This window comes from Lathamus discolor, chromosome Z (genome assembly GCF_037157495.1).
Source record: "Lathamus discolor isolate bLatDis1 chromosome Z, bLatDis1.hap1, whole genome shotgun sequence".
NCBI classification, from domain to species: domain Eukaryota; kingdom Metazoa; phylum Chordata; class Aves; order Psittaciformes; family Psittacidae; genus Lathamus; species Lathamus discolor.
This window is the reverse complement of record NC_088909.1, coordinates 16,584,668-16,608,806: the sequence shown is the minus strand read 5'-3', so window position 1 is coordinate 16,608,806 and position 24,139 is coordinate 16,584,668.

Genomic DNA, 24,139 nt, shown 5'->3' with positions numbered 1-24,139 from the left:
TTGGGTTGGCATTTTGGGGGGTGGGGGGAGTGGGGAGACCAGATAATGCAATAATTGACCATGGTACATTCTTTGGAACTTTACACAGATTTTATTTAAAAGCATGATAATGTAAATAGCTCTGCATGTAGTACTTTTACAGACAGGCATGTGAATAGCTTTTATAATGACAGAAAAAGAACTTTTTTACTTCATCTTTGTAAACAAGAACTAATTTCCCAAATATTTTGCTTTTGGACTCGTTCACTTGCAGTTGGGGATGGGGGGGATAACATTCTCTAATTATTTTAGATAATTCAAACCTCCTGAGGAAAGGAAGACAAATCTAATAGTTTGTACCAATCTGATTTGAGGGAAATGCTTCATTGACCTCACATCTGAAGCTTGATTTAATATGAAGAAGACACTCGAGTTGGGCACTCTGGTAAAGAGCAACTTCGTATCAGTCTGACATCCTCTATCAGCTGCAGTCATGGTCAGTAGTCAGTGCCCTAAGGAAAGCAAACCAAAAAACAGAAGCTAAATTATATATCTAAAGGGAAACAGTTTCTTCTCCTACACTGCAGGCAACCAGCAGACCACCTCAGAATGGGATTTCATACACTGTGTTAGAAAGAAACAGCCAACAAATGGTCCTTTCAGTCTACCCCATGCCATATCTACAACAACAATCTGTACAGCCAAGAACTCATATTACAAACTTATTTTTTAAATTCCAGGATTACCCTGACTTCAGCCATAGAGCCCTTTCCAGAAATCATATTAAACTTGTAAAGGGAAAGGATGGTGGCTTGAGATATTACAATAGGATTTTAATTTTGTGGGAGAACAGTTCCAAAAGAAAAGATCTCATATAGGCAAGCTCAAGCTACATTAAAACTGTTGAAATACTCAAGACATTGTTATATAAAGGATTTCCCCCCTCCTCCCCAATCTTGATTAAACAACGCAGCATCATCTTGGATGTGTGCATCTCTGGGGAAAAACGAAAAGGCCCTTTTCTTGCTATTCATATATTTGAAGCTTGTGGTGTCCTAAAGCCATGTTACTAAGTTAGAGCATAAAAAAGTTGGAAATACTTTTTATTCAGCTATATTTCTACTGAGGTAGCATGAAAATATGGTGTTATTTAAAAATACTAAATTTAAAAGAAAAAATTGAGTTTCTGGGTAAATGAGTGGTTACAGAGAGTTACCACAAATTTAGGATAATATTGGTAAGAGGCAGTTATGAAGTGGTGCTCTGTCATTCTTGAATTAGTATTATGCTTAGAGACACACAGCATGACGTTTATGGTCAACTAAAGGACTAGTGCTGCACAGATCAAATAACATACTTTATAGTCTGCTACTCAGGATATTCAATTTTGTGAACAAGATCTTAAATTGTCTTTGATTTCAATATTGTTCTGAAAGGCTAATGGTGAAGAAATAATAGTACTTTTGTAGTAGTAATGGTGTTAGAAATACTAGAAATATTTAGAAGTAATAGTATTTTTGTTCATGTCTGTATGTAGAACAAATAGGTAGAACAAAAGGAGTGATCTCTGATGCTGGACAAGATTTCATATTATGTACTGAACAGCACTCAATGAATGGTAATTCAGATGGTGTTTAGTATTTGAAGATAATACATAGCACAGGACAGATTTAGACTCAGTCATAGTATGAATTTAGCTGGTTAATGTGTACCTTTACTTGAGCATAGTTTTACTTTTCAGTCTAATTGTGTTTGTTTCCTTTCAGCTTTGCGTAATTAATTAAAAAGTCTGGTTAATGCAAGAGAAATGGCATGTCCAACAGTTTCTCACAGATGTCAATTGAAATGAGCAATCAAATTAATGCCATATGACAATGACAATTTTGTAAATCATCTTTTGACCTGATTTGCCTCTAAAAGAGTTTATGCCAAAAAATTTATTCTAATACAAGCACATACCGACCATTTTTATCCCACCCACAAGCAATTCATCCTTAAGTTTTAACGCAGAAAAAACTCTTTGTAATTAGCTGGAAGTTTTGTTTGATGAAAGAGTCTAGTTTTAATTGCTAAGCCAGCCAGTTCCAGAATCAAATTTTTATCATTAGTATAATATATTACATTATATTCCCTCTACCATTATTACCAGCAATGTCAATGATAGCTACTGATTACCTTCTATATTATTAGGAATAGGGAATACTTGTGCCCAACTAGTAGAAACTTGAGGTCTTGGATCAACTAGTGTACTGCAATGAAAGTGGAATAACTCATGGGGTAAAATTCTCATGTAAGAGCAAAAAGACCTATTTTTCTCCAGTGAAATTTCCATATTTCTCTCAGCATACTTATTTCCTAGTAAAGAAAAACAATTTTAATTACACAGAAAGAATGTAAGCACAAAATTATTACATTTCTTTCATGTAAACTAAAAAAATACACAGTATAATTAAAAATAACATCCATCATTAATGAAAAAGTCATTGTCTGTCCCCAGTGCTTGACAAGAAGAAGGGAGGAATCTGGCTTATTGAAAGAAGCCTCTTATTGAAAAAAAATATTTAATTATACTAGAAGTTTCATTTTTATACATTATACGGTTTAATACCATCCTAGCAAAGAAAAGAAAAAATGTGTTTGTACTTTTTTTTGAGTCTTTATGGTGAAGAAATCAAGCAGGAATGGTTTGGCAGATATTTTAGATTGTTTGCTTTAAAGCTGGGTTTGTGCTTGTTTTCAACTAAGAACTATCATGAATAAGAAACAGTTGTTTCTCTGTTTTTTTCCTGGGGGATCCCTTTGTCTCAAGAGGACTAGAAAGGAATCTTTCACAAAGATTTTCTCTCAGTTGTGGTATTGCTGATGTCAAGCATGCAAAAATCATGAGTCAGCACTCCAAAAGTCACGGGACTGCATTAAAAAAAAAAAAATAAATCTTTTAAAATATATATGCTGCACTTTTTACTGTAAAAGTATGGCATAATTTTTATACTTTTTCTGCAAATGGAAATCTTATTTTTTAGAGCAAAAGAAGGAAAAAGAAGAAACGTATGAGCTTTCTCAAAAATTTGCATAACTCCCAGAAATGGGGTTTTGGAGAACATTTGAAGCATTATGAACAATGCAGCATAATTGCAGGTGTTGGCAACATGGCAGTTATTTGTGAGAACTTTGATCTAAATTGAGGTCAATAAAAACAAATGAAAAAACTGACAGAAAGAAAAGCAAAGAAACCTTCCTTTGCATTTCAGAAGCTTGGGCTGCTGTAATACCATTTGTTCTGCAGTCCTTCCAAGAAATCCTTAAGCACAAATTCAGGAGAATAGGCCTCATGTTTTTAAGGTTAAATAAAAAGACATATACACATCTGATTACCAGATACTAGATAAAGTCAGATAATGACAAATAACACTTTGATTTTGGCAAAAAAAAAAAAAAAAAAAAGAATAGGCAAACTAGTGCAGATGCTGCTGTTAGAAAGGTATAAGACTTTTACCACAGTTTAAAAGACAGACTATTTGAATCTAACATCATGGTTTCTGGCCAGAAAAAGCTACAATTATTTTTAAAAATGTCACCTCATTCACATTCAATGATCACAGAAAATGGAAACATTTTAAGAAGTAATTGTAAACATCTGCTAAAGGAAAAACGAAAACATGACTAAGACAGAAATGAGCTGCCAACATAAAGTATTGTGTGAAAAGATCCACCGGAAAAACACAATTTCTGAGGATAGGTTCTATTTGGAATGTAAAAAAAAAAAAAAGTAAAATTCATTATTATAAGAAAAGATTAAAATCCACCTAAACCCATTTTATTTTCAGTGAGTCTGGCCATCTATTCAAATGTCAAGGAATGTGGCTACACTTGCAGTTATGCAGCAGCTTCTGCCCCTGCTGCTTCTCCTGCCTTTGTTCCAGCAGAAGTGTTTCCGCAGGCACAGTGAACTGGACTCAAACTAATCTAACTTTTTTTTTTTTTCTTTTTCAACTCGGTCATTTTTCAACTGGGCTGGTTAAGAAAAAGCCAATGGCAATGCAGCAGATGGTGACAGCTCATACAGGAAAGCTGCTAGATTTTTAACTATTACCTTAAAATACTGATTTCAAAATCAGTGCTGTAATGCCAGCATAAATGAAGGTAAATCAGATCCTTCTGTTTGTTAGAAAATGTTTTCCCAGTCTGAGGGTTAGAAATGAGTGGAAAGCATCTATAGATCTACACCTCAGCACAGTGTTTAAAATTGTTGAGCAGCTTGCGGGACACAGGGCTGCTTGTGAGATCTATTGACTCCAGCACAGAGAAACAGAGTGACTGAGTTAACGCACAAGAGAAAGTGAAGATGTGAGTTGCCCAGGTTTCCAGGTATAACTGCCCCAGTTGAAGATGTTTCCATGAACAGCTCATACCACTGACGGTAGAGATACAACGCCATGTGTCCTTTGGCACAAGTCATCATGTGCACATTTTATAAAATACTGCAGGCAGCCTGGCTTTGCTCAAGTCATCTTTTCTTAATGCCAAACATTACATCTAAAAGCAGCTGTCCTGATTGAAAGTGTTTTATCACTGTCCATTGGTAGAAGCTTGCAACTCCCCCAGCTCTGCTGGCTGACCAATTAATTTTAATTATTCCTAGTCTATTCCCTTCTGTAACTGGGGAAAATCAGTGAGATTAGGTGCGGCTGTGGGCAGATAAGCTGTGCTGGGTTAAAAAGTTAGTGAAAACAGGTGTCTTGCATTGTCTAACCATGCTGCAGCTTTCCCTGCCCAGAGAAGTCTGCAGACTGTCTATCAAACAGCTTCTTCATTATGTTATTATTTAAAAAAAAAAATGGATTAACCTGTTGTTTGAATTCACTGGATTACTATAGAAATGCTGGTCCTTCTGTATAACAGGGGGAAATACTGGGGAAACAAATACCTGCTGGTAAGGCAGATGTGATTCATTGTGCTAGTGGTAATGCCAGTTTGAGTACAAGACAAGCCATCAATTAGAAAAACAGGCCTACAGTTTTCAGACTTGACCAGAACTGAGAATGTGAAAAGGAACTTCCAGGAAATGGGAGTTCTGGGAGAAGACTCCAAGAGAACTTGCTGACTAGATCTTTAAAAAACCCTCTGAAATTATAAGAACAAAGTAGATTGATGTCAACAACTTATTGTGGTTTATACTTGAGCCGGCAGTGTGCACTCGCAGCCCAGAAAGCCAAACGTACCCTGCGCTGCATCAAAAGGAGCATGGCCAGCAGGTCAAAGGAGGTGATCCTGCTCCTCTACTCTGCTCTTGTGAGACCTCACCTGGAGTACTGTGTGCAGTTCTGGTGTCCTCAGCATAAAAAGGACATGGAACTGTTGGAACAAGTCCAGAGGAGGGCCACGAGGATGATCAGGGGACTGGAGCACTTCCCGTATGAAGATAGGCTGAGAAAGTTGGGGCTGTTCAGCCTGGAGAAGAGAAGGCTGTGTGGAGACCTCATAGCAGCCTTCCAGTATCTGAAGGGGGCTTATAAGATGCTGGGGAGGGACTCTTGATCAGGGACTGTAGGGCTAGGACAAGGGATAATGGGTTAAAACATAAAGAGGGGAAGTTTAGATTGGATATAAGGAAGAAATTCTTTCCTGTTAGGGTGATGAGGCACTAGAATAGGTTGCCCAAGGAAGTTGTGAATGCTCCATCCCTGGTGGTGTTCTAAGCAGGGCTGGATAGAGTCTTGGGTGACATGGTTTAGTGCAAAGTGTCCCTGCCCATGGCAGGGGGGTTGGAACTAAATAATCTTAAGGTGCTTTCCAACCCTAACTGTTCTATGATTCTGTGTGCTGGCTCTATTGCTAAGTTATAGGAGCTTGGAACCCTGAAGAAAGACTGTGATGGTGGAGATTGGGTGTTATTTAATGTTATCATGTGCTCTTATATCTCAAAATATGCATCTAAGTGGTGTTCAGGGGAGTATGTTTTTGCTTCTGGGTGACTAGAAATCAAGTATGTGGAGACCTGAGGACATTAAGCAAGTTGCTTTCATGTGGGTGTCAATTGAATCTGCTCTGGAAATATAGCAGAGAGCCCAATTTACTCAAACTCCTAAGCAATCAAAGCCAAATACTCATGAAAAGCATCTTTCTAACGGATCTCCTTGGAATATGGCACAAGATTTCAGAAGATCTGTAGTAAATATTTTTGAAGATCTTAAAAATTATAAAATATTTAATGTGTACTGCAAACTGCATCTTTTTGTTAGTTTGGTAATGGAGAATTGGCTGCTGGTTTAAGCCTGTGGCTAAGAAGAGAATAAGAGGAGTTACACAATAAATCAGCAAAGAACCAGCTTTTGACATTCTCATAAAGTACTGCAAGAAAGCTAGTATTTCCTGAGAAAGTTATCCCAATCTTTTTATCAAGGTTGAAGAACCCAAACCAAAACCTATTTTCCAGTACTAGACTCTCCACTATTGATAGAAGATGGCACACAGAACACAGGTAGAAATAGATTTTTTGCTTACATTTAAGGAATTAAGAACTTCCAGAGGTTTCATAAGACTAGTAAATCTTATTAAATTGGAATTATCATCTTGAATACTTGTACATAGTAGGAAAATTAATGGTGTTCAAACCCATCATTTTAATTACATAGCAGCCCTCCAGGTTCAGGGTGCGATACCTTAATTAAAGCCGTAGGTCACAAGCCGTGGGTTCCATGATAAATAAAGTATGGCTTTAGGCTCCTGTTACTGGGTCAAAATGGTGTAATGAAATGATGTGAAGTATTGAAGTGGACTAAAGTCATTCTCTTGTTTTAAAATTTGTTGAAAAAAAATTTATACTTTCTACTCACAGACTTCATGTGTGACCAGAAACCATCTTCCCAACATCTAATTTTAATCCTAACTAGTACTCGCTGTTTTCACCATAGAATGGAAACTATAGAGCTGAAAAATGTACATATACGGTATGTTTTGGCTGTTCTTATAGAGTTGCCATTGTAAGACTATGACTAAGAAATACTCATCATACATACTGAGGAAGTATTGATCATAACAGGCCTATTATTAACAGTGGTAGAATCACAGCAGTCTAAAGATGTAAGTCTTTGTTTCTTCTAAGTCAGTTATATCAGTTTAAAACTTGGCCCACAGCTCTGTCTCCTCCTGATATATTTGATTATCATATTTAAATTACCAGGAACTAGAAAAAGAAAGCATAAGTATGAAGATTAATATACTCCCATGGTCTGCATATTTTGAGTATAACAAGTCTCAAACCATGATTACAAGCCTTTTCCAAACTTATAAATATTTGCACTGTAGGAGGTAGTTTAAAGAAAAATTACTAAATAAAAGTTTAATCTCTCAGTGCTATTTTGTGTTTCTCTATTGTCTCTCCACTTGGAGCTCTGGTCTTATCAGATGGAAACCAGAATGTTGGTTTTAATCACTGACTGTAAATGTGACAACCTGTACTTTCAGCAGTTGTGTTTGTTAGTTTTAGGGAACAGAGATATGGAGATGTTAGAGGACAAAATAAGATACCTGCATTCCTGCATGGACTTCAGTGACAGTCTTAGAAACTGCCTAAGGGTACAACATTTTTATTTTCTGATCATTAAATTTACCTGAGTTTTATGAGGGTTTTTTGTTTTGTTTTGGGTTGTTTTGTTTTGTGTTCAATTAAACCAAAATTAATCTGGAATAACTTTGTGTACATCAGCAATGTTGTTTCAGATACACTAGCCCAATTAATGGGGAGTTATACTGGCTGGGCAGAGTTGTTATTAGAACATTGCCACCTTTTAGACACAGTTTAGGAATTCAGCTCAGTAAAAGACACAGTGCAGATATTATACTGGCTTCATATGCAGACTCTTTGCTTGAAAAAGCCAAAATTAATGAGATGGAAATATTTTTGTTCAGAGCCATGATGCACTTTTTTTCCAGTAGGAGGGAAGCAAAACTGGAATGTGATTGATAAGCCAGAAGGATATCAGTCTTTGTTACTGGCTTAGAAAGCTTGGAAATAAGAAAAGTGACAGCAAAATTCAACCTTTTTATTTTCAGTACTGCAATATACTTCATGTCTGAAGATACAACTTGTGGTTTCATTTTACTGTTGTCCATGGGGGTTGGGGTGGGAGGGGGAAGGGGGTAGTGAGAGAGAGACTGCATGGTCTGATTTACGGCTGGGTTTAAACCATGACAACTGTCTTGGTTCATCTGCATTGGCCTGCAAAACATTAATTTAACTAAACAGCATTAGCATGGCTTTCAGCTCTCCCATACTAGCATAGTGTCTCTTTATGTTAATGAATCTTCTACCAGTTTCAATGGGCAATTTTATTTCATAGGAGGAGGATTGAGAACAGTTTCCTAGTCTGAGCTCTTTGCAGCGGTGCTGAAGTCCTGCAGTCGGACGCTAACAACATCAAATGTGACAATCTGTCAGTGCAAGCACAGGGCTGTACGTGGCACCTCAGTACCTTTCTGAGGCTCCCCTGGTGTCCATGGGGCTCCCATGATTTCTAATGCTCCTACTACTCATATTCAGCCTTAGCATAAACATGACATTGGTATTTTCCTTTAGAAAAACTGGATAAAGGAAAATTACTTTTCATTCACAAAGCTGACCACCAGAAGCTGCATAAAGACCCCAAAAGTCTACCTTAGGTTCACTTAGAAACAAGATTAGGACTACAGTTTGAATCTTCATCCTGAAGATGCAGAGCTGTTTGTCTGAGGTTTAGTTTTGGTTTGTTTTGGTTGGGTTGTTTTTTTGTGTTGGTTTTTTTTTTTTTTTTCCTGAACAGTTAACTTTAAAGGAAATAATTATAAAACATCTACATGCTTACTTTTAAACACAGCATTTTTTCCACTCTGCCCCAAGTCTGACATTTTAATGACCTGCTTTGCCCTGGTTTTTACTGGCAGCATATATTGAAGGGGTATTTTATGTACAGTTTAACATTTGAACAACACAGTTCCGTGTTCCGTCACTCTTTTATGTTGTAGAAAATGTCTTAAGTTTTTATTTCTTTTAATTGCTTACTAATTTGAGGGAATTTTTGAAAATGTCTTTAGAAATTTCCAGATTTATCACTGGTAAAGGTTATCAATTTAAGAAGAGCAAGCAAAATAAAAGCTGCATATATTCACTCAAATTACTATCCTAAATGACTCCATGGGGGGGTTCTTATAGGGGTCACTGAAAGGCAGAAAGGGATGTTTTTACTTCTTTTCTTTGTCACAGAAATTAAGTTACAAGGGCTATAAATGCAGGTAATACTTTTTATTACTAGATTTTCCTCTATAATGAATATAACATTTATTCTTTTCATGTAATGATACCCACTGAATGTCTTGGTACTTAGTATGTTTACTCTTACCTTTAACAAGGGTCTAGAGTAATTCCCCTTTAAAAGGCTCAAGCAATCTGAAGGCAAGAAAGAAACCCTGTATGGCAGGATTGCTGCTGGAAGTGGAAAACTGAAGGGTGACATTGTCTTGCCCACTGCCAACAAGCTCATCAATAATGCCAATCCTTCAGTAGGTGAGGTAGCGAGAAGTGAAAACTAAAACCAGAAAATTCACAAGTCTGAATTAGAAAGACCAGAAAATTTTGCAATGCAAAATACAAAATCAGTCACATATTTTCCTGCTATAAACCACATTGCTCTGTGCCATTCTGCCAGAATCCACTTTTACACGATTCTCTAGTTCCAAAACAGGCTGTCTTGCTATTGCTCTGAGATTTGGGCCACATTGTTAAACTGGGATAAGCAGATCCAACCTCAGCAAGGCTGCACACTCTTGACAGCTGATCCAGTGAGCAGGCTACAGTTGTTCAGCACAACTGGGCTCACAAGGTTCTCTCTTCAGGGGATTACACCTTCTTCCCAGCACTGCTCTTCAAGAGGGCATTAATATTCTCTGAAAGGCAGCCACTCATCTGTAGCTCTGTAAGGCTGATCTACTTTGATCTTGGCCTCAGAAATAGAATGATGAGAGATAAGAGTTCAAAGTATAAGAAGAAACTCAATATGCAAAGAATGTACCACATCTTAATAAGTAATGAGAATTCCCTCCATTTGTTGCTGTTGTAGGGAAAAATAGTTTAATATCTTTATGTGATTAGGACTCCATGGTACCTTGCTAATGAGTGGCCACAGCTATTAAGATTTTCCTGTGTCTCCAGATAGACTGGCAAACAAGCATCAATAAGCAATGACAAGTCTAGGAATGACTAAGATTTTGATCTGGCAAGTATTTTATTAATGTGGCTAACATGTTGAGTTATTTTGATTGTAGACCCAGTAAAGCAAATATATAACACAGAATTTCAATCTTTTCCTTACAAGAAATTTGAGGATTAAGGAAATGACCAGTAATGAATGGTGTCTTTTTAACAAAGTTTATCACAAATGACCCCAGATTTTGGGGTGTTTACTATTCAAACAGGAATGGACAGGAGACTCAGAAAATTACCAGTGAGGATAAAATTCCTTGGTTTATAGTGGTTTGCTCAGAATCGAGGCGATATCGTTCACATGGACACTTAGCCTGCATAGCAATGACAAATACCAGCAAATTTAGCTTTCATAAGTGTATTTGAGAAAGATTAGCACACACCATTCAGTTCAAGTTTTAGTTTTTGGGTTAGCTGCCTTTCATATTAATCAGCTTTGGTTTTTTCAGGGCCACCTTTTCTGTGTAAGAGCAGTGGGTAAATTCCATGTTTAATAACTCCTACACCAACTAATTCCTTTTTCCAGCAATTGTTTGTTTTAAAGAAAAACAAATTAAGTTTGTATAATTGGAAGAAGAAATTCAAAATTAATGTTGTTTGTCCTTAAAGTGCTAGAAAAGCTTATGTTTCAAGGAGTCACATTGCTCTTTCAGGACCTTTTACTGTTTATCAAATTCCTTTCTATTTATTTTTCCAAGTCCTATAAGTACAGCAGGATTTAAGATCATAACAAGATACTTTTTCATTTGATCAGCTCAGATGTTAATTGTCACAATGAAGTATAGCATACTAAGGAGAGTGAGATATTTCACATGCAAATACTGATTTTCTGAGTGTGACAGCAGGAATTACTAGCAAGGATTTTCATCAAGTCAGTGTAGAAAACTTGTTTCCTTACTCACTTTTCATGACTCACTGGTGAACAGTCATTCCATCTCTCTCTAGCATCAAACCTAGAAAGTGCCTAGAAACAGGTTACTAAATTCTCTGTGGTACAGACTGACAGACAGTGATTTCATTTTCCATTTTGGAAAACGTTTTGAGAAGCATCAGTGACTTGTATGACCATGGCCAAGCATGAAAAATTTGTCAGTCAAGAGAACATCACCCCCTAAAAGTTCGTAACAGCTCTTTCCTTTTTTCCTATTCAAAAGGCAAGTAGCCTTAATTAATTTATTAGTCGGCATCTGTTTAACAGGCGTATGTGTGATGGGTTTGTGAACACACCTGGTCTATTTTTAATGTAACCTCCAAAAAGATTTTGATCTCGTTTTTAGCTTTAACCTTATAAAAATATAACAGCACAAAGAATTCTTACAGTGACTAAACATTTTTTTTTTTCCATTTAAATCCCAGTTTCAAAAGAATTTAGCTATGACCTGGATTTTGATTTTCTTGGGGATTTTACTAATGCTTGAGGGGGAAAACCTGGTACATTTTCAGCATATTAAATACCTGTTTGTGTCAAAGTAGTCATTAGATTTCTACTTCATTTGATTACAGTACAGTGATACAGCTAGGGGAATGTCTGGATATCTATCATCTTTAGCTATACTATCATTAGAATATTATTTCTTTATTGTCATTATTGGGTCATGCTACAATAAATGCACCTAAATATTGCTCAGTTTTGAAACCGCTTAATTATCCTGTAATTGGTGCAACATTACTTAATTTTACATTAAAATTGTTTTCCTGGACACCTAAACTAGACTCAAACAAACTGTTCAGTTTTGGCAACCAGGAAGAAATTAAGTCCTTGTAAAAATCAGACTTTGGAGTGAGGAAGTTGGCGATTTTTTTTCATTAGTTTCATAGGGCTCATTGTTCCTATTCTGGAAACTTTATAGCTGCAATCACCTACGGCTAGAATCTGATTTTTCTGAAGTGCTATAATAATTTTACTAAGTACTGCATGTTTGTCACTGACAAACAGAAATCCTTGAATGTCACTAAAGAAAAACGGAAACTTTTTTATTGTGGGTTAATTTCCAAAACGTCATGGTTTGGCTTCTCAAGAATAAGTAAGTGCAAGCTTTTCATTAAAAAAAAAAAAAAAACAAAAACGAAAAACTACCCCAGGTTTTATATATAACCAGGAAATGTTTCCAACTCCTGAACATATTCACAGAGATGTGATAAAATATTTTGCTAAGAAACTTAAAACTGACTTACTGAGAACTGAAGGTCGACAGGTTTAACTAAATACTGTAACAGCAAAACAAACAAACAAAAACCTTTCAGTTCACATGTGGATTAGTAGTTAATACTCGGAAATCCACAAGCTATGGCTATCTGTGCTGTTATAATTCAAAAGAAGAATTCTACATTTTGTGTTTTTTAAAGGAAGATCTTAATCGCCCCTTTGTAAGCCACCAAACCCTTTACTAAAAGTCTAGGCCCGATCCTCCCTTGAAAGGGTGGCCCCAGCAAACTATGGTCTTTGATCCCAAATTGAGAACAATTGCCACTGAAGGTAATGTTATGGGATTAAGGACTGCAGAATTCAGGCCACTGACTGCTCACGTGAGTAAAGAATAATTTCATAAAATTAAGGAACATTATTGATAGCTGTATTCTTATTAACTCTTCTTTGTTATTTATTCAGCTTAAATAAGATGACCAATATTACCTCGCTGTCAATATCAGCCTTAGTCAGTGGAAACTAGAGTCAAAATGACTAAAAGGAATATTTTTTTCAATTAAAACTTCTGTTTATAGCATAAATACTATGTACTGTAAAAACAATGACACAATTGCTAGTCAGCTCTTTGATATCATATTTTTAAATAAGTTACTGACAATCTGAATCATTAAACATAATCTTCTATTAACATTTAACTTGGTCCCACACACATACAAGTTGTTTTTCTGCTGTGCTAAATGTGTCTTAGTAAGAGCCTTCAGGAAGGGGACCTAGAGAGCTAGTACCAGATACCCGCTTGCCCTGGCACAGGGTGCCGTGTCGTCTATTTGAGAGGGAAGGAAATAATGGAGCGTACCCCATGCACCAACCCCCCGCCATCCCCAACCTCCCTTCCCTTCCCCCCCCCCCAAAAAAAAAAATTCTTATGTAAGAATAAGGACAAATATAGTATAACATTAACATCTGGGCTGTTGAGTTCGTTTTTACAAGAAACCAGAGTAGGAGCCTCTCTCATAAATGGATTAGGATTTTCTCCATCCTTAGGAGATGCCTCAGCAGACCTGTATGTTCTCTCTTTAAGAATGCAGGTGAAAGCACAATCCCATAAGGTTAGGGAAGGTAATTTTTTTGAAGTGGGAAGGATGTCTGAACTGGATTGGTTTGTTTCTATGTCACTTCAGTTTACCTGCAAAACCAGGCTTTGTGACAGCTGTGATACTGAGGCACCAGAAACATCATCTGAGGATTTAAAAACAACCAACCAACCAACAAAAACACCCAAACCCCCAATCAAAAAAAAAAAAAACAAAACCAAAAAAAACCACAACAGACATTTAACTGCTCTACCTGAACCTTATAAAAAGTCTTGCAGTGGTACATTGCTGATTTCAGGTTTTTGCATTTGTCACAAATAGGAAATATTGAAAGAAGCTGGAGCTTAACAGCTTAGCTCTTTCCTTAGAGAGGAAATATAATTAAAAGCTGCATGTGCTTGGCTTATATTTCATAATACATTTTATTATTAGAATTATAAATTAGGCCCCTGGGCACCAAACTACAACATAACTAAAAACATAACTAACCAAGGTAAATTGATGCCTGCCCTAATATATTTTACCATCATGGAATACCAGAGACTGCCTTTTGCTCTGAGCCCTCTACTCTTAAGTGGGTCTATTGGCACCAGTATTCTACTGCTATAACTAGCCTAGGACTTGAATCTGAGCCATGTTCTTGGTTTTCATCAATTCATTGCAACTGGAGAGTCTTGTAGCTTTTTGGCTGCCTTTCACCTTCTACAGGTGGTGGAAGGCCAACTGCAAATATGTGTGTTCTCATTAGTTGTACAATAAGCCCTGAGCTTTTCAGTGCCCAGTGGTGGAAAAGAAATTATCTTGTGTATGTCATTGCATATCTTTCTATGCTGGCATTTAGCAGTAGCATGATTCAGTGGTGCAGGAGTCAGTCTTCTGCATTTTCCATAGGAGCAGCAGTCAGAAAAGCTCTGAGTGATACAACCCCATTTCCTTTGATATTATGCAGTTATCAAAATCTTTAAAAACTGGGGTAGTAGCAATACCCCACCAGTGCTTGATGACTAGAATCATGAATGTTTCTGAGGAGAGACAGTTACTTGAATCAAATTGGTTGCCTTCTTTGTAACTTCAGTTTATCTTGTGAAAATACTGTCAGAATAATATATGCTTCCTTTATAACCAAGTTCTACTCTTGATCGATAGGACTTACATTTCATTTGTCAGGTTAATGAATTATTAGTCTTAAAGGTTTTTTTAGTGCATTTCAGTCTCTTTTTATGCAGCAGACAGCTGTGACAAGACTGAGATGGAAAAGTAGCCTAAGCCCTGGTGCTAAACAGGAACTGGTACACTTAAATCTCACTAGGTGTTCCTTCTATGACAGGTAGAAGTACTGAGGCAAATGACACCAGCTGTGGCCAGAAGTGATGCTGGGAGAGCATCCTAGAGCTTGGGCTTCACATTCAGAGACAGTGATTAGACCTGGGAACTCACCATAGTTCTGATAGAGGGGTCCAGAGGTCCCATATCCATATGGCAAACATATGCTTTGATAGCTGAATTGTTTCAACTCTACAGCAAAGAATGTTATGGTCTAGTGTTCTCAGAAGGTCAGCTAATGGGACTTCAAAATCACAGTACAGGACCTATCTCCCTGCATGTTAGGATTGTTGCAGCAGACAGACCATGCAGCTCTCTGAAGCTTCAAAGAAACTGAAGATCATAGGTACCAGTATTTGGCTTTCCAAACTGGGCTGCTATTCTAATTGCGTGCAGCAAGCTCTATACAGAATAAAATCATCAGAAAATGGAACTGTGAGTTTTTCTGCCTACCAGTGACAATATTAAGTGTTTTTTGTTGTTCCCTCAAGATTTAGAAAGCAAGCAATTTTTTCTTTTTTCAGTTTTCTTCTGGTTTGGATGCATATGTGGAAAATAAAGATCTCACATTCAGTAAGTTGGTTTTGTTCCATAAACATTAACTATGCATGTTAAAGCTGTCCTAGGGCAATCCTGATGTGCAGCCAGTAGTGTTTTTATCTTTTCTATAAATATTTGCAGTTGATCATGCATCACAACAGAGCATTCCTCTCTTTTGACTTTGCCCTTTCTTTTAGCTTGTTCATCTGATTTGCAAAGAAGGGGGAAGAAGTTTTTATGGAAAGATAAACTGCAGACTCATCTCTTCGTGTGGATATGTGTGTGTATGTTAGCAGTCTGCTGAAAGGCTATTTATGGATTTTGGTGAAAAGGCACTGTCTCCATTTTTATGGAGCTAATGAAACCTTTGGGGTTTTGTTTATCTACATACAAAGTTCAGTGGAAAAAAAATAAGTGGGAATAGCAAGTAAACATCAGGCATATAATGTGACTTAAGTTCTAATTATTGCATTTTAAATATCATATTCATCTTCTTTCTTCCTCTGTGAACACTTCTCCAATTTTTGTATGGTACTATATTTCAAAACTTCTTGACCAATAAATGGAAGTCTTCTGATGTCATTTATGCTTTAAATACTTTACTGCTCTTAGTATCCAAATATGCCAGCAGTCTTAGGAGTGTGTTTCTGGGTGCCTTAGACTTTTGGAATAGCCAGAAAAATTTTGTCAAACATAGAAAAAAAGTCATTAAGTCTCAGTGAAACAAAATTTTGTTTGCAGGATTGAGGATTAATATTTTCAAATCACTTCTAATGTAAAACTTTACACCATAATATTATTTCCAGTTTTGTTCAAGTATTGCCTAATCCACCAGTTAAGGTACCCTAAACTAAGCAATTCCCAGTCTGGGAAGGGGTTTTGATAAAATGGTGTCACTAGATCCTAAGTAGAATCCTCTTAATTGTTGACAAGTAAAACAACAGAAGTTCTTCAGTGGAAAAAAAAAAAAAAAATTGTAGTTACTTTTTGATTAGTAGCAGGTCTACTTAAAACATTATCTGACATTTGCATAGGCCCTTGACATGATCCTAACTTCACAACAGGCTTTACAAAATAACTTAAATATGATATACAAAATACAGTAAAATTTCCCTGGGTTCCACCCTCTGTACGTTTGTGGCAATTTTGTATCTGGATTAGGATCTCTAATCATTTAAATTGAGCTAAGCTTTCTGCATATTTTTAAATTAATACCCCTGCATTTATTATGTGAAAAGACTGTACATTTCGATTTTTTAAATAAGCATAGGAAAGCTCTAGTTATGGATGGAGAATGTACTGCTGTGGTTTTATTTTTTTAAAGGAATAATTGAACATTACTGGTCTAGTATCACTGTCTTTTCATTTGTCTTTCATCACTATGCCTTTCAATACCATTCATCTATGGACTAATGCAATGCCTGCTGAAGTCAATAGAAGTCATTCAGTTGACATCAATGAAGGATGAATCAGACCTTTTAAAAAGAAGAAGAAACTAGAGTTTACTAGGGTTAAACAGAGCACTGAGGCAAAACAGTCTGAGGCAGGAATTGTGACTTCTCCTGTGTCCATACAGCACCTGGCACCCCGCTGCCATACAGAATAGTGTCAAAATAAACTAATTATTGGTCTCCACTGGTAGCTCTGATAAGGGAAGGCAGTTCTGCTAGTCAACATCTAAATTGTTTTTCTGTACAAAGCCTTAGTGGGTATCAATAATTGTAATACAGGGTAAAAATCTGTTCAGATAGGTGTCATTGGTGCAGATGTTGAAAATTTTTTATGTGCTTCTGCACAGTCTTTTCAAAGAACTCATACTTTGCTATCAGCCTTTCTTTGTTCTGATTAAGTTGTAATCGCTCAAAAGGAGATTCAGAAGCTCCCCCTTCCTTCCTACACAGAGACTGTGTTTGTTTTATACCCAAATGTGACACTGCACACTGGTACAATCGAAAAAGGCTGCAATGATCAATTGAGGGCCCAATCAAATCCTAACAGATAGGCAGCCATTCATTGCTGTTTGATATAAAAGGTGTTTTATTTCTCATCACTTTTTTGTCACTGAAAGAATGCTTCCTACGTGCAGATTAATTAAAGTGTAAACATTAAATATTGATTGATGCATTATCAGCATGGAGCAGTTGCCTCCACTCAGATTGATTCCTGCAGTGATTTATTGTCATATTTGTGGAGTCATTTCACTCGATAACAAAGAGAAATAGCCTGCTCCCTCTACTTTTCAGGCTTGCTTTCTGGCTCTCGCACTGCACCTCTTCATCCTCCATGACTCCCATTCTTTGCCTGCTGGAACTGACATGGTCTCATTGTATTTTCAGGAGAAAAGTTGAGGGCTTTTTATTTTGGCATTTGCTTAGCAAGTTTGTAGTCCAGTGAGAAGCTTGAAGACCTGTGCTCTCAAATGAAACATCTCTGGTTAATGCTTTCAGCCCCTGTCCCACATAGTTGCTTTTCCTGACCCTGCTAAAGCACAGCTTTGCAAGCACAGGTTTAAATCATTTGAATTAACTCACTGTCAACTTGACAGAAATGTGAACTTTCAACAGACTAACATTGTTTAGGTCAGTTTTACAGCTAAATTCATTAGTTACTCTGAGTAGGAGGAGCACAGCCGCACAATAGCATATCAATTTTAAGAGCTTCAGATTTTTACTCTTGGTTTTGGACAAGAGCATAGAAAAGGACTTCATTCAAATTTTGTGGAGTATTTGAAATAAGCAAAGTTTTGTGGGAAATTATTGAGCATCTGGATTAGAAAACCCTTTAAAAAGTTGTATTCAATTTCTGTAGGTTTTGGAAGTGGATTCAAACAAGATAGTAACTCAAACCCCATCACTTTTCTTGAAAGTCTTTAATGTTCTTCGCGTTCAGCTGCATCAGGGATGGCTATTGCACAGCACCACACGTTGTCAGATCCACTGCATGCAATCATCTGTGCCAAAAGGAGCTGTAGCCCCAGTGTTGTGTATTTATTTGTTGAAGACTGCTATATTCTCTCCTTCTCTGTTTTTACTGAGAGTGTGGTCATTCAGCATGTTTGCAGCCAGAAACTGCTGGCTGAATGTATCCTCAGTGACCCAATCAGCTACAAAAGAAAATTATTTGCAAAATTGATTTGTTCTGCAGTAGCAAAATCTCTTACATACATGGCTTTCATCTAGCATTCAGAGAATTAGATTACTCAAAATCTGCTGAAATTAAATGTATAAGACCACAGAAATATGTAACGAGCAACTGATGATTCAGTCAACCAATGAAATATTAACCTTTGGTCACAGTAGCAACAAATGCTAAACTTGTGAATTTAATGCAGCAGATAATTTAACCCTAGACCTGCAGGAAATCCTAGGAACAGTTTCTTATGTAAGTAGCAGCCATGTCAAATCTGGCTCTCTAAGAACTGTGTGCTATGATTTTTCTAGAAGGCTGTTGCAAAAATTCCATGAGAATTCATTAAGATAAGTATTCACTTGTACTGTTGCAATGCCTGACCACCCCTGTCACTCCCAAGCACTTGCCCAAGAGCACTTCATTTAGGATTTTTTGATATTTTACAGAGCAACCCAAACCTGGAAGAAAATGTGGCTATTCTATGTCCTTCTCTAGCACACAATCTTCTGTCCTCCTTCTGCTCTGTCATTATCCATCTCAAGCCAGATTTCCTCCTTTTTGCATCAACTTGCATCAACACACCTGAATTTGATGCTTCTAAAATTAAAAAGCAAACAAACCAATCCTAAAATATTGCAACAGTGTGCTCATCTGGATTCCTTAAAAATAGTGCTCTCTCAAGACCACTTTTCCTCTTCTCTTTGTTTGCTGTTGCCCTTCCTACCCACTGAAGACTACCACTGTCACTTTCTGTTAGCTCGTCAGCCTTACTGAAATTGTCAGCTTTGCTGGTCGTGTTGCTTTCCTGTTTGTCTTGAAATAGCTGTGCAAAGCAGCATGGCTGTATAACCACTGCTGCTCTGAACACAGTGCTGCAAACCTGCGTATTTGCAAGGCTGCTGTCAACAAAATCTGTTGTCACTGTAATTTTTGTAGAGTACTTTTAAATTTTTAGAAGCCTTTTATTCAAAGGTTCTAAAGCATTTTGTGTGGGAAAACAGAAATCTTAAATATCTCTAGTCATTTTTAGATTGAAACATATATCATCTATGAAAATGAAGTTTAACACTTTTCATATGACAGATAAAGACTTTCTAACAAACAATATTCAGCCTGAATTGCATTATCATTGTTTAGATATGGCCACACAAGAACAAATTAAGAGAGATCTCAGTTGCAAAGGATCTGTTACACAGATCAAATGTGGACCTGAGGAACATGAACAGAACTGTTCCCTCTGGGTGACATTAGAGCATCTTTGAAAACAATTGGAAAGCATCTGTTGACTTTAATGTGCTCAGGCTTTCCTCCTTGTATCCAGTGAAGACATATAGAGATGCTTATACACAACTTGGACACAAACCATATAACCGCGAACGGTTTCCAGAAGGAAGCAGTCTCAAGGAAGAAAAGACATCAGCTTTTGAAGAATTACAGGCTATGACTCTTGTGGTTTGTCCTGATATAAGTTAGCCAAAAGGGTTTGGTAACTGCAGGTAGCTTTTCAGCTGTTTGTCTTGATCACTGCTTTCGGTCTTTTTCAGTAAGGTATCTAGTTGAGCTTGGTATTAGTGTGGAAACTACTAAAGCCAGAGTTACACTGATTGGGTTTCTTCTCAAAAGAAGCAATGCAAGTTTGTGTACAGCAAGTCTTGTGTATGCTTAATATATTTCTGTTTTATCCCCCACCAATGTTCCTAACTGACTGTTGTGGGCAACTAAGTAGAATAAACGGGTATTAGGAATAAGTGGGGAAGGCATGGAACAGAGAATAGACAACAGATCCATTGACAGGTTGCAAAATCATTTCATAAAAGCAGTGTACTATTTAATAATGTATCTCAAATATCATCCTTCAAGGCCAGATTATGAAAAGAATGAGGTATTTGTGAACTGAGCTTTTCCCTCAGTGTGCCTTATTGCACCTCACTGTTATACAGCTTTTGTACAAAAGCCATACAATAGTTAAGAATGATAATTTGAAATTATTTAATTTGGTGTTTGAAGTAAGATGAAAAGTTGCTTTTATTTTTTTTTTCCTTATAGGCTTTCACAGTATCATATGATAGCTCAGGTTGGAAAGATACATATCTTTCACCATTGACAATTAAATATGCAATGAAGGGATACAAAAAAGATGTTTGTTAAGGATTTAGAAAGCTCACTACTGACCTAAATGCTGGATTCTTGGATGTGTTCATATACTTAGGGATTGCAAATCTATATTAAGGACTCAAACTCACAAGGTGGTTACCCCCTACAAAAAAAAAAAAAAAAAAAAAAAAGAAAAAGAAAAAGGTTGTTGATGAACACAAATTATAGAAGGCTGCAGCCTACTGAAGAAACTGATCATCTACAGTAGGAGTGGAATATTTAAAGCAGTCTGCTAATTCTCCATACAAAGTTACAATTGTATGACCTTTTTAACTGAGTAGACACAATATATGAATTTAGATTAGCATATCAATGCAAATTACCCTACTGTTTTCTTGTATCTCTATCAGACCTGCCAAATGAATTGCCCTAAATTGTGGTATTTCCCCTCCAAAAATGAGTTTAACATTTTTGTGGCAACAATTACAGGTTGCATGAGAGCGGTATGCTATTTCCTGAAATTGTAAGTAATTTATTTTTAAGAGCTTGAAACATAGTTTTTAAGTTAAACGCACATCATCTTTGTAACTGCTCAGATCATGTTATTTTATATTTCCTGAAATACCTGTGAAGTTAAATGCAAATTGGGGGAAAACAAATTACAACTTGCTTTGTGACCAGTGTCTGATTATATACAATATAATTAATTCCATCCTTCATATAACATTTATCTTAATAATTATCCAATGTACTTTAGAATACTTGAAATAATTGGGGATTCTCTCCTTGTCAGGAGTGGTTATGTTTGTTCACAGGTATATTTTTTATTTACTTTCTGGGTCACCAGGACTGAACATTTTAAAAATTTGTTATGCTAATTAAAAAAATATTTAATGCTTATTATAAGCAGATACAACTTCAATTGCTCAGATAGTTTTTCATTATCATCTTTTCTAATTCTTTTTTTGCCTTCAGTACTTTGCCTTCCAAAAAATTTATTTCTTTTATTGTTTGAATTTGAATATCATTATATTTAGGACTGTGTAATTAATTGTGTCTCCTTACGGTCTAAATAAGATTTGGCAGCTATAGCTAGAGTCAACTGTATCTTCACTTCTAGTTATCTGTAGCTGAGTTTTTTTATTTATAGCTTTTTGTATTTGCTAATGACACTGCAGAGTTCAGGGGTCCAGACAATAGAGCACAAATCGGTGGCTGATGTCTGCAGCCCTGCTCCATTTCAGTGGCATTAGAGTTTCCTCAATTTTTTTTCTGTGCTTGGGAATCTTTGAGGTTTGTGTTTAAGTCTTTGATGCTGCTAGTAATTCCAGTCTGCGCCACTAAAGCTGCATTTTGAACCATCCCTTGGTAATTGCTGCAAGGACTTAGACAAGTAAGGCTATCCAAAGGCATCACTAAGGTCAAACTGTGGTAGAAAGTGCTCTGATTTTATCCTGGAGATTGATGCTTGTATCACCTTTTTTTCGATTCAGCAGCTAGGGTTATAAAATGTACTTGCAATCACTGATAACATGTTAGATCAGACTACAAGTGGAGTAACACAGTATTTTATACACTGTGTGTAGTTTTACCTAATGCAACAATAAATCAGTGAAGGCAGAGGTCTTTTGTAAATTTTAATGAAAATTCAACTGCTGAAAATATGGTTACTTCTGGCTGAAGTTCTAGAAATAATGAATTCACTTCAGTTCTTTAAAGCTGTAAAAATTGTTTTAACTACAAACTTTCTGGGAAGGCAGTAAAGAAACAAGCAATAAAAGAAGAGGCAGTGCATTCAATATATTATAATTACTTTGTCATTGGCTATAAGCAAACTGAGGAGAGGGTGGCAGGTTATAAAATGTACTTTGAGTCAGCTGTAAAAATTCCCTTTCCTGAGCCTGATCTAAAAAGATCTCTACTAAAAAAAATAATAAAAAAAAATAAATAAATAAATCTCTGAGACAAAAGCTGGGATAATGGGCCCAATGTACCTTTTCACAGCAATAAAATAATGATAAAATTTTAAAATATTTACAATAAGCCTGATCAATAAGCCATATTTTCACACAAGTCCAGAAGGTTTGGTGGAAAGCTTTTTTTTGCCACAGATTACTCTACTACTCTAAAATATGCTGTTATTTTCTTGCACTGAATTGTTATATTGCAAACCTAATGCGCATTTATTAAATGAGTGGTACAAGAGGGCGTAATGGTATAAAGAATATTAAAGAATACACCATTATGCTGTTAAACTCTTACATCTTTCTTGTAAGTTTTAAAGTAATGTTTCTGCAAAATTAGCATTTTTTTTTCCTAAAAGCTGCCAATCTACAGAAACAGACCAAAAGTCAATATCAAGTGACCATGCTCATTAGGACACTGAAGATTTGAACAGTACTAAGCAGGATTTACACTTGTTTTTATCTGGCAGTCAAGCGGAAATACAGTTTATTCAGTTCTTCAATTCCCAATGTGGATTTTTGCTTTGTTGCTTTTTAAAAAATTCTATCATGCACATACAGGATTTTTCTTTTTCTTTTTCTTTTTTTTCTTTTCCCAACATAACAGAGATTATGTTTGTTATTGCTTGCAGTTTGCTTGTTTTTCTGCTGTGTTGCAGATGTTTTTCTTAAATTTTGTCCATTTTGAAGTACCCACTCGTTAAGAGGAAGTTGGTTGAATTTTGACTTTATTACTTTCATGATTGATTCAGAGCAGAACTAATAAAATCAAAATTAATAATAAATAAAACATCTTTAAAAGACTTAAAAAAAATATGCTCTTTTCATTATTATTGGTGTTTCCACACCACACGGAAGTTGTGAATTGTGCATACCAGGTTGTTTCTTATAGCCTTCTCACAAACCTAAAATGATTGTCAGAATTGCATAGGAAAACATTTAAAATCTGATTCTTTGATCTCATTTATATGATTCTCCATGTACAGCTTCATTGCTTTACGGGGTTGTTTCCAAATTATACTTGTGTCAGACTATAACCAAATAATCACAGTTCAAACACCACACGCACCACTCTTACCCCACAGCATCACTGGCTTTCACGAACTTAAAAGGTACAAATAACAAACTGTAACCTCTTATCTGCAGGTTTGAGAAAATAGATTTTATTCTGTTGCTTCTGGAAGCTCTGTTGCTGCGTATACAAATGTGTTTGTCTCTAAAGTAGTGCATACTCTAACTAGCTAAAATAGATTTCTTAATATTTTTTTCTCTTATAAATAACTGCATTGTATGGACTAATTTCTGATCTTGGAGAATACCAAAGTAACCATCAATTTACTGCCTAGTTGTCATCCGCCACCATGTAAACTCCTATTCAAATAACAACAGCAAGAGCAGTGGCCAAGAGATTTATGCTTAGGCAGTGAATAGAAACCTTGAGAAATCCTGTAGTAGTTTTGAAAACCGCTCTATCTAGAGCGACAAGAATGAAAACAATTTAGAAACTATCATGTAGGGGAGGGATGCTGTATATCCTTTAGAAACTCTGTGGCTTTCACTGACTGCTTGGAAACAGTTAGCATCAGTTTTGGTAAAGTATATTCCCTCATGCACTGTGATATATTCCTGCAAA